This window comes from Amia ocellicauda, unplaced genomic scaffold, assembly GCF_036373705.1.
Source record: "Amia ocellicauda isolate fAmiCal2 unplaced genomic scaffold, fAmiCal2.hap1 HAP1_SCAFFOLD_41, whole genome shotgun sequence".
NCBI lineage: Eukaryota > Metazoa > Chordata > Actinopteri > Amiiformes > Amiidae > Amia > Amia ocellicauda.
In genome coordinates this window covers 620,001-630,000 of record NW_027102981.1, presented here as the reverse complement: position 1 = coordinate 630,000, position 10,000 = coordinate 620,001, and the positions used below count along the sequence as shown (strand labels likewise).

General features: G+C 43.3%; 7 non-coding genes and 2 pseudogenes across 7 annotated transcripts in view; all 9 read left to right on the top strand.

Moving 5' to 3' along the window:
• Positions 1-510: 510 nt before the first annotated feature.
• On the top strand, positions 511-629 carry LOC136735622 (5S ribosomal RNA). Its single transcript, XR_010811158.1, has one exon. It is a non-coding gene; the product is annotated as a 5S ribosomal RNA (ribosomal RNA).
• Positions 630-1,684: 1,055 nt separating this feature from the next.
• LOC136735751 (5S ribosomal RNA) lies at positions 1,685-1,803 on the top strand. Its single transcript, XR_010811281.1, has one exon. It is a non-coding gene; the product is annotated as a 5S ribosomal RNA (ribosomal RNA).
• Positions 1,804-2,858: 1,055 nt separating this feature from the next.
• LOC136735455 (uncharacterized) lies at positions 2,859-2,967 on the top strand (annotated as a pseudogene).
• A 1,055-nt stretch (positions 2,968-4,022) lies between these two features.
• On the top strand, positions 4,023-4,141 carry LOC136735261 (5S ribosomal RNA). The gene has a single exon (XR_010810879.1). It is a non-coding gene; the product is annotated as a 5S ribosomal RNA (ribosomal RNA).
• Positions 4,142-5,196: 1,055 nt separating this feature from the next.
• On the top strand, positions 5,197-5,315 carry LOC136735260 (5S ribosomal RNA). Its single transcript, XR_010810878.1, has one exon. It is a non-coding gene; the product is annotated as a 5S ribosomal RNA (ribosomal RNA).
• Positions 5,316-6,370: 1,055 nt separating this feature from the next.
• Positions 6,371-6,489, top strand: LOC136735258 (5S ribosomal RNA). Its single transcript, XR_010810876.1, has one exon. It is a non-coding gene; the product is annotated as a 5S ribosomal RNA (ribosomal RNA).
• Positions 6,490-7,544: 1,055 nt separating this feature from the next.
• On the top strand, positions 7,545-7,663 carry LOC136735257 (5S ribosomal RNA). The gene has a single exon (XR_010810875.1). It is a non-coding gene; the product is annotated as a 5S ribosomal RNA (ribosomal RNA).
• Positions 7,664-8,729: 1,066 nt separating this feature from the next.
• On the top strand, positions 8,730-8,838 carry LOC136735499 (uncharacterized; annotated as a pseudogene).
• Positions 8,839-9,893: 1,055 nt separating this feature from the next.
• The window catches only part of LOC136735932 (5S ribosomal RNA), a 119-nt gene continuing 12 nt past the window's right edge, over positions 9,894-10,000 (top strand). Inside the window, exon 1 of the ribosomal RNA XR_010811459.1 lies at positions 9,894-10,000. This exon is cut by the window's right edge and continues 12 nt beyond it. This is a non-coding gene — a ribosomal RNA (5S ribosomal RNA).

Genomic DNA, 10,000 nt, shown 5'->3' with positions numbered 1-10,000 from the left:
GTCAAATGTTTAAACAACTGAACTTATATTCAAGGTTTGTTTCTCTTCATATGTTTTACTGGTTTACATTTGTCTCAGCAACCTGTTGAATGATTCTTCTGCTTTCAAAACAAAATGACAACAGGATGAATGCACACACTTGAAAATACAATACATGCAATGTTATGCATCATAGTGATGCAACCTCCTTTCAGTTTCATACTGCATGTCAATTGAAATCCTTACTGAAATGCACACCTTCTCAAGATTGCGCTTGACTGGCGTGTCAGGCACTCAATTACAGCTGTTTTATCAAGACAATGTGTTCGTTTTGTAATATATAGTTCCGGTCTGGTGTGGCACCCCAGCTAACGCACAACGTTGCCACAACGTTTCGTGTTAGCAGGGACTGTCTGCGGCGCGCTGGTGTGTCCCGGACTTTAGAGTAGAGAGACAGTTCAACTGCAAGTATGAGCGGCAGAAACGGATATTGCCTTCCCTTTAAGTAGAGCGTCAGGGAGAGCCTCCCTGGCTTACGGCCATACTAGCCTGAATACGCCCGATCTCGTCCGATCTCGGAAGCTAAGCAGGCTCGGGCCTGGTCAGTACTTGGATGGGAGACCGCCTGGGAATACCAGGTGCTGTAAGCTTTTGCATCTTTTACACACCAGAGGGCGACAAATCACGAGTTTTAACTTTGGATACACGCAATTTCATCATTATTTCAGATTTGACTTCCCCAAATACACAGGCATACAATAGATCTTGTTCTCCAACGTAAACGGTCCCTAGTAACTAGGGTACATTCGTAAATAAATTGAGCATCATGGCTAGAAGTGACTAAATGTTGCCTAATCTTTCTCATCGAGAAATGACACAATTACAGCAACACAAAAAGGAACTCCACCGGACAAAGTTCAGTGCTCACAAGGAGCCTCATTCAACACACACGGTTCCATTCCCATTCATGCAAAGCACGAAAGTGTAAAACTTGGGAACATACTTGAGAGCAAAGATCACATTCAATCTCATTCAAGGCACGGATGTGAATGCAACGGGATGAAATTACTGAAATGATGCCTGCCCTCGAACTGTGATGATGGACTACCCGACTCGCCAATAATATTGGGTTCTGGTGTATTGAAATACAGGAGCTGCTGGATTTGTGTGTTTTCTTACCCCCTCACCATAGTTTGTCAAATGTTTAAACAACTGAACTTATATTCAAGGTTTGTTTCTCTTCATATGTTTTACTGGTTTACATTTGTCTCAGCAACCTGTTGAATGATTCTTCTGCTTTCAAAACAAAATGACAACAGGATGAATGCACACACTTGAAAATACAATACATGCAATGTTATGCATCATAGTGATGCAACCTCCTTTCAGTTTCATACTGCATGTCAATTGAAATCCTTACTGAAATGCACACCTTCTCAAGATTGCGCTTGACTGGCGTGTCAGGCACTCAATTACAGCTGTTTTATCAAGACAATGTGTTCGTTTTGTAAAATATAGTTCCGGTCTGGTGTGGCACCCCAGCTAACGCACAACGTTGCCACAACGTTTCGTGTTAGCAGGGACTGTCTGCAGCGTGCTGGTGTGTCCCGGACTTTAGAGTAGAGAGACAGTTCAACAGCAAGTATGAGTGGCAGAAACGGATATTGCCTTCCCTTTAAGTAGAGGGTCAGGGACAGCCTCCCTGGCTTACGGCCATACTAGTCTGAATACGCCCGATCTCGTCCGATCTCGGAAGCTAAGCAGGCTCGGGCCTGGTCAGTACTTGGATGGGAGACCACCTGGGAATACCAGGTGCTGTAAGCTTTTGCATCTTTTACACACCAGAGGGCGACAAATCACGAGTTTTAACTTTGGATACACGCAATTTCATCATTATTTCAGATTTGACTTCCCCAAATACACAGGCATACAATTGATCTTGTTCTCCAACGTAAACGGTCCCTAGTAACTAGGGTACATTCGTAAATAAATTGAGCATCATGGCTAGAAGTGACTAAATGTTGCCTAATCTTTCTCATCGAGAAATGACACAATTACAGCAACACAAAAAGGAACTCCACCGGACAAAGTTCAGTGCTCACAAGGAGCCTCATTCAACACACACGGTTCCATTCCCATTCATGCAAAGCACGAAAGTGTAAAACTTGGGAACATACTTGAGAGCAAAGATCACATTCAATCTCATTCAAGGCACGGATGTGAATGCAACGGGATGAAATTACTGAAATGATGCCTGCCCTCGAACTGTGATGATGGACTACCCGACTCGCCAATAATATTGGGTTCTGGTGTATTGAAATACAGGAGCTGCTGGATTTGTGTGTTTTCTTACCCCCTCACCATAGTTTGTCAAATGTTTAAACAACTGAACTTATATTCAAGGTTTATTTCTCTTCATATGTTTTACTGGTTTACATTTGTCTCAGCAACCTGTTGAATGATTCTTCTGCTTTCAAAACAAAATGACAACAGGATGAATGCACACACTTGAAAATACAATACATGCAATGTTATGCATCATAGTGATGCAACCTCCTTTCAGTTTCATACTGCATGTCAATTGAAATCCTTACTGAAATGCACACCTTCTCAAGATTGCGCTTGACTGGCGTGTCAGGCACTCAATTACAGCTGTATTATCAAGACAATGTGTTCGTTTTGTAAAATATAGTTCCGGTCTGGTGTGGCACCCCAGCTAACGCACAACGTTGCCACAACGTTTCGTGTTAGCAGGGACTGTCTGCGGCGCGCTGGTGTGTCCCGGACTTTAGAGTAGAGAGACAGTTCATTTGCAAGTATGAGCGGCAGAAACGGATATTGCCTTCCCTTTAAGTAGAGCGTCAGGGACAGCCTCCCTGGCTTACGGCCATACTAGCCTGAATACGCCCGATCTCGGAAGCTAAGCAGGCTCGGGCCTGGTCAGTACTTGGATGGGAGACCGCCTGGGAATACCAGGTGCTGTAAGCTTTTGCATCTTTTATACACCAGAGGGCGACAAATCACGAGTTTTAACTTTGGATACACGCAATTTCATCATTATTTCAGATTTGACTTCCCCAAATACACAGGCATACAATAGATCTTGTTCTCCAACGTAAACGGTCCCTAGTAACTAGGGTACATTCGTAAATAAATTGAGCATCATGGCTAGAAGTGACTAAATGTTGCCTAATCTTTCTCATCGAGAAATGACACAATTACACCAACACAAAAAGGAACTCCACCGGACAAAGTTCAGTGCTCACAAGGAGCCTCATTCAACACACACGGTTCCATTCCCATTCATGCAAAGCACGAAAGTGTAAAACTTGGGAACATACTTGAGAGCAAAGATCACATTCAATCTCATTCAAGGCACGGATGTGAATGCAACGGGATGAAATTACTGAAATGATGCCTGCCCTCGAACTGTGATGATGGACTACCCGACTCGCCAATAATATTGGGTTCTGGTGTATTGAAATACAGGAGCTGCTGGATTTGTGTGTTTTCTTACCCCCTCACCATAGTTTGTCAAATGTTTAAACAACTGAACTTATATTCAAGGTTTGTTTCTCTTCATATGTTTTACTGGTTTACATTTGTCTCAGCAACCTGTTGAATGATTCTTCTGCTTTCAAAACAAAATGACAACAGGATGAATGCACACACTTGAAAATACAATACATGCAATGTTATGCATCATAGTGATGCAACCTCCTTTCAGTTTCATACTGCATGTCAATTGAAATCCTTACTGAAATGCACACCTTCTCAAGATTGCGCTTGACTGCCGTGTCAGGCACTCAATTACAGCTGTATTATCAAGACAATGTGTTCGTTTTGTAAAATATAGTTCCGGTCTGGTGTGGCACCCCAGCTAACGCACAACGTTGCCACAACGTTTCGTGTTAGCAGGGACTGTCTGCAGCGTGCTGGTGTGTCCCGGACTTTAGAGTAGAGAGACAGTTCAACTGCAAGTATGAGTGGCAGAAACGGATATTGCCTTCCCTTTAAGTAGAGGGTCAGGGACAGCCTCCCTGACTTACGGTCATACTAGTCTGAATACGCCCGATCTCGTCCGATCTCGGAAGCTAAGCAGGTTCGGGCCTGGTTAGTACTTGGATGGGAGACCGCCTGGGAATACCAGGTGCTGTAAGCTTTTGCATCTTTTACACACCAGAGGGCGACAAATCACGAGTTTTAACTTTGGATACACGCAATTTCATCATTATTTCAGATTTGACTTCCCCAAATTCACAGGCATACAATAGATCTTGTTCTCCAACGTAAACGGTCCCTAGTAACTAGGGTACATTCGTAAATAAATTGAGCATCATGGCTAGAAGTGACTAAATGTTGCCTAATCTTTCTCATCGAGAAATGACACAATTACAGCAACACAAAAAGGAACTCCACCGGGAAATGTTCAGTGTTCACAAGGAGCCTCATTCAACACACACGGTTCCATTCCCATTCATGCAAAGCACGAAAGTGTAAAACTTGGGAACATACTTGAGAGCAAAGATCACATTCAATCTCATTCAAGGCACGGATGTGAATGCAACGGGATGAAATTACTGAAATGATGCCTGCCCTCGAACTGTGATGATGGACTACCCGACTCGCCAATAATATTGGGTTCTGGTGTATTGAAATACAGGAGCTGCTGGATTTGTGTGTTTTCTTACCCCCTCACCATAGTTTGTCAAATGTTTAAACAACTGAACTTATATTCAAGGTTTGTTTCTCTTCATATGTTTTACTGGTTTACATTTGTCTCAGCAACCTGTTGAATGATTCTTCTGCTTTCAAAACAAAATGACAACAGGATGAATGCACACACTTGAAAATATAATACATGCAATGTTATGCATCATAGTGATGCAACCTCCTTTCAGTTTCATACTGCATGTCAATTGAAATCCTTACTGAAATGCACACCTTCTCAAGATTGCGCTTGACTGGCGTGTCAGGCACTCAATTACAGCTGTTTTATCAAGACAATGTGTTCGTTTTGTAAAATATAGTTCCGGTCTGGTGTGGCACCCCAGCTAACGCACAACGTTGCCACAACGTTTCGTGTTAGCAGGGACTGTCTGCAGCGTGCTGGTGTGTCCCGGACTTTAGAGTAGAGAGACAGTTCAACTGCAAGTATGAGTGGCAGAAACGGATATTGCCTTCCCTTTAAGTAGAGGGTCAGGGACAGCCTCCCTGACTTACGGTCATACTAGTCTGAATACGCCCGATCTCGTCCGATCTCGGAAGCTAAGCAGGTTCGGGCCTGGTTAGTACTTGGATGGGAGACCGCCTGGGAATACCAGGTGCTGTAAGCTTTTGCATCTTTTATACACCAGAGGGCGACAAATCACGAGTTTTAACTTTGGATACACGCAATTTCATCATTATTTCAGATTTGACTTCCCCAAATACACAGGCATACAATAGATCTTGTTCTCCAACGTAAACGGTCCCTAGTAACTAGGGTACATTCGTAAATAAATTGAGCATCATGGCTAGAAGTGACTAAATGTTGCCTAATCTTTCTCATCGAGAAATGACACAATTACACCAACACAAAAAGGAACTCCACCGGACAAAGTTCAGTGCTCACAAGGAGCCTCATTCAACACACACGGTTCCATTCCCATTCATGCAAAGCACGAAAGTGTAAAACTTGGGAACATACTTGAGAGCAAAGATCACATTCAATCTCATTCAAGGCACGGATGTGAATGCAACGGGATGAAATTACTGAAATGATGCCTGCCCTCGAACTGTGATGATGGACTACCCGACTCGCCAATAATATTGGGTTCTGGTGTATTGAAATACAGGAGCTGCTGGATTTGTGTGTTTTCTTACCCCCTCACCATAGTTTGTCAAATGTTTAAACAACTGAACTTATATTCAAGGTTTGTTTCTCTTCATATGTTTTACTGGTTTACAATTGTCTCAGCAACCTGTTGAATGATTCTTCTGCTTTCAAAACAAAATGACAACAGGATGAATGCACACACTTGAAAATACAATACATGCAATGTTATGCATCATAGTGATGCAACCTCCTTTCAGTTTCATACTGCATGTCAATTGAAATCCTTACTGAAATGCACACCTTCTCAAGATTGCGCTTGACTGCCGTGTCAGGCACTCAATTACAGCTGTATTATCAAGACAATGTGTTCGTTTTGTAAAATATAGTTCCGGTCTGGTGTGGCACCCCAGCTAACGCACAACGTTGCCACAACGTTTCGTGTTAGCAGGGACTGTCTGCAGCGTGCTGGTGTGTCCCGGACTTTAGAGTAGAGAGACAGTTCAACTGCAAGTATGAGTGGCAGAAACGGATATTGCCTTCCCTTTAAGTAGAGGGTCAGGGACAGCCTCCCTGACTTACGGTCATACTAGTCTGAATACGCCCGATCTCGTCCGATCTCGGAAGCTAAGCAGGTTCGGGCCTGGTTAGTACTTGGATGGGAGACCGCCTGGGAATACCAGGTGCTGTAAGCTTTTGCATCTTTTACACACCAGAGGGCGACAAATCACGAGTTTTAACTTTGGATACACGCAATTTCATCATTATTTCAGATTTGACTTCCCCAAATTCACAGGCATACAATAGATCTTGTTCTCCAACGTAAACGGTCCCTAGTAACTAGGGTACATTCGTAAATAAATTGAGCATCATGGCTAGAAGTGACTAAATGTTGCCTAATCTTTCTCATCGAGAAATGACACAATTACAGCAACACAAAAAGGAACTCCACCGGGAAATGTTCAGTGTTCACAAGGAGCCTCATTCAACACACACGGTTCCATTCCCATTCATGCAAAGCACGAAAGTGTAAAACTTGGGAACATACTTGAGAGCAAAGATCACATTCAATCTCATTCAAGGCACGGATGTGAATGCAACGGGATGAAATTACTGAAATGATGCCTGCCCTCGAACTGTGATGATGGACTACCCGACTCGCCAATAATATTGGGTTCTGGTGTATTGAAATACAGGAGCTGCTGGATTTGTGTGTTTTCTTACCCCCTCACCATAGTTTGTCAAATGTTTAAACAACTGAACTTATATTCAAGGTTTGTTTCTCTTCATATGTTTTACTGGTTTACATTTGTCTCAGCAACCTGTTGAATGATTCTTCTGCTTTCAAAACAAAATGACAACAGGATGAATGCACACACTTGAAAATATAATACATGCAATGTTATGCATCATAGTGATGCAACCTCCTTTCAGTTTCATACTGCATGTCAATTGAAATCCTTACTGAAATGCACACCTTCTCAAGATTGCGCTTGACTGGCGTGTCAGGCACTCAATTACAGCTGTTTTATCAAGACAATGTGTTCGTTTTGTAAAATATAGTTCCGGTCTGGTGTGGCACCCCAGCTAACGCACAACGTTGCCACAACGTTTCGTGTTAGCAGGGACTGTCTGCAGCGTGCTGGTGTGTCCCGGACTTTAGAGTAGAGAGACAGTTCAACTGCAAGTATGAGTGGCAGAAACGGATATTGCCTTCCCTTTAAGTAGAGGGTCAGGGACAGCCTCCCTGACTTACGGTCATACTAGTCTGAATACGCCCGATCTCGTCCGATCTCGGAAGCTAAGCAGGTTCGGGCCTGGTTAGTACTTGGATGGGAGACCGCCTGGGAATACCAGGTGCTGTAAGCTTTTGCATCTTTTACACACCAGAGGGCGACAAATCACGAGTTTTAACTTTGGATACACGCAATTTCATCATTATTTCAGATTTGACTTCCCCAAATTCACAGGCATACAATAGATCTTGTTCTCCAACGTAAACGGTCCCTAGTAACTAGGGTACATTCGTAAATAAATTGAGCATCATGGCTAGAAGTGACTAAATGTTGCCTAATCTTTCTCATCGAGAAATGACACAATTACAGCAACACAAAAAGGAACTCCACCGGGAAATGTTCAGTGTTCACAAGGAGCCTCATTCAACACACACGGTTCCATTCCCATTCATGCAAAGCACGAAAGTGTAAAACTTGGGAACATACTTGAGAGCAAAGATCACATTCAATCTCATTCAAGGCACGGATGTGAATGCAACGGGATGAAATTACTGAAATGATGCCTGCCCTCGAACTGTGATGATGGACTACCCGACTCGCCAATAATATTGGGTTCTGGTGTATTGAAATACAGGAGCTGCTGGATTTGTGTGTTTTCTTACCCCCTCACCATAGTTTGTCAAATGTTTAAACAACTGAACTTATATTCAAGGTTTGTTTCTCTTCATATGTTTTACTGGTTTACATTTGTCTCAGCAACCTGTTGAATGATTCTTCTGCTTTCAAAACAAAATGACAACAGGATGAATGCACACACTTGAAAATATAATACATGCAATGTTATGCATCATAGTGATGCAACCTCCTTTCAGTTTCATACTGCATGTCAATTGAAATCCTTACTGAAATGCACACCTTCTCAAGATTGCGCTTGACTGGCGTGTCAGGCACTCAATTACAGCTGTTTTATCAAGACAATGTGTTCGTTTTGTAAAATATAGTTCCGGTCTGGTGTGGCACCCCAGCTAACGCACAACGTTGCCACAACGTTGCCACAACGTTTCGTGTTAGCAGGGACTGTCTGCGGCGCGCTGGTGTGTCCCGGACTTTAGAGTAGAGAGACAGTTCATTTGCAAGTATCAGCGGCAGAAACGGATATTGCCTTCCCTTTAAGTAGAGCGTCAGGTACAGCCTCCCTGGCTTACGGCCATACTAGCCTGAATACGCCCGATCTCGGAAGCTAAGCAGGCTCGGGCCTGGTCAGTACTTGGATGGGAGACCGCCTGGGATTACCAGGTGCTGTAAGCTTTTGCATCTTTTACACACCAGAGGGCGACAAATCACGAGTTTTAACTTTGGATACACGCAATTTCATCATTATTTCAGATTTGACTTCCCCAAATACACAGGCATACAATAGATCTTGTTCTCCAACGTAAACGGTCCCTAGTAACTAGGGTACATTCGTAAATAAATTGAGCATCATGGCTAGAAGTGACTAAATGTTGCCTAATCTTTCTCATCGAGAAATGACACAATTACAGCAACACAAAAAGGAACTCCACCGGACAAAGTTCAGTGCTCACAAGGAGCCTCATTCAACACACACGGTTCCATTCCCATTCATGCAAAGCACGAAAGTGTAAAACTTGGGAACATACTTGAGAGCAAAGATCACATTCAATCTCATTCAAGGCACGGATGTGAATGCAACGGGATGAAATTACTGAAATGATGCCTGCCCTCGAACTGTGATGATGGACTACCCGACTTGCCAATAATATTGGGTTCTGGTGTATTGAAATACAGGAGCTGCTGGATTTGTGTGTTTTCTTACCCCCTCACCATAGTTTGTCAAATGTTTAAACAACTGAACTTATATTCAAGGTTTGTTTCTCTTCATATGTTTTACTGGTTTACATTTGTCTCAGCAACCTGTTGAATGATTCTTCTGCTTTCAAAACAAAATGACAACAGGATGAATGCACACACTTGAAAATACAATACATGCAATGTTATGCATCATAGTGATGCAACCTCCTTTCAGTTTCATACTGCATGTCAATTGAAATCCTTACTGAAATGCACACCTTCTCAAGATTGCGCTTGACTGGCGTGTCAGGCACTCAATTACAGCTGTATTATCAAGACAATGTGTTCGTTTTGTAAAATATAGTTCCGGTCTGGTGTGGCACCCCAGCTAACGCACAACGTTGCCACAACGTTTCGTGTTAGCAGGGACTGTCTGCGGCGCGCTGGTGTGTCCCGGACTTTAGAGTAGAGAGACAGTTCAACTGCAAGTATGAGCGGCAGAAACGGATATTGCCTTCCCTTTAAGTAGAGCGTCAGGGACAGCCTCCCTGGCTTACGGCCATACTAGCCTGAATACGCCCGATCTCGTCCGATCTCGGAAGCTAAGCAGGCTCCGGCCTGGTCAGTACTTGGATGGGAGACCGCCTGGGAATACCAG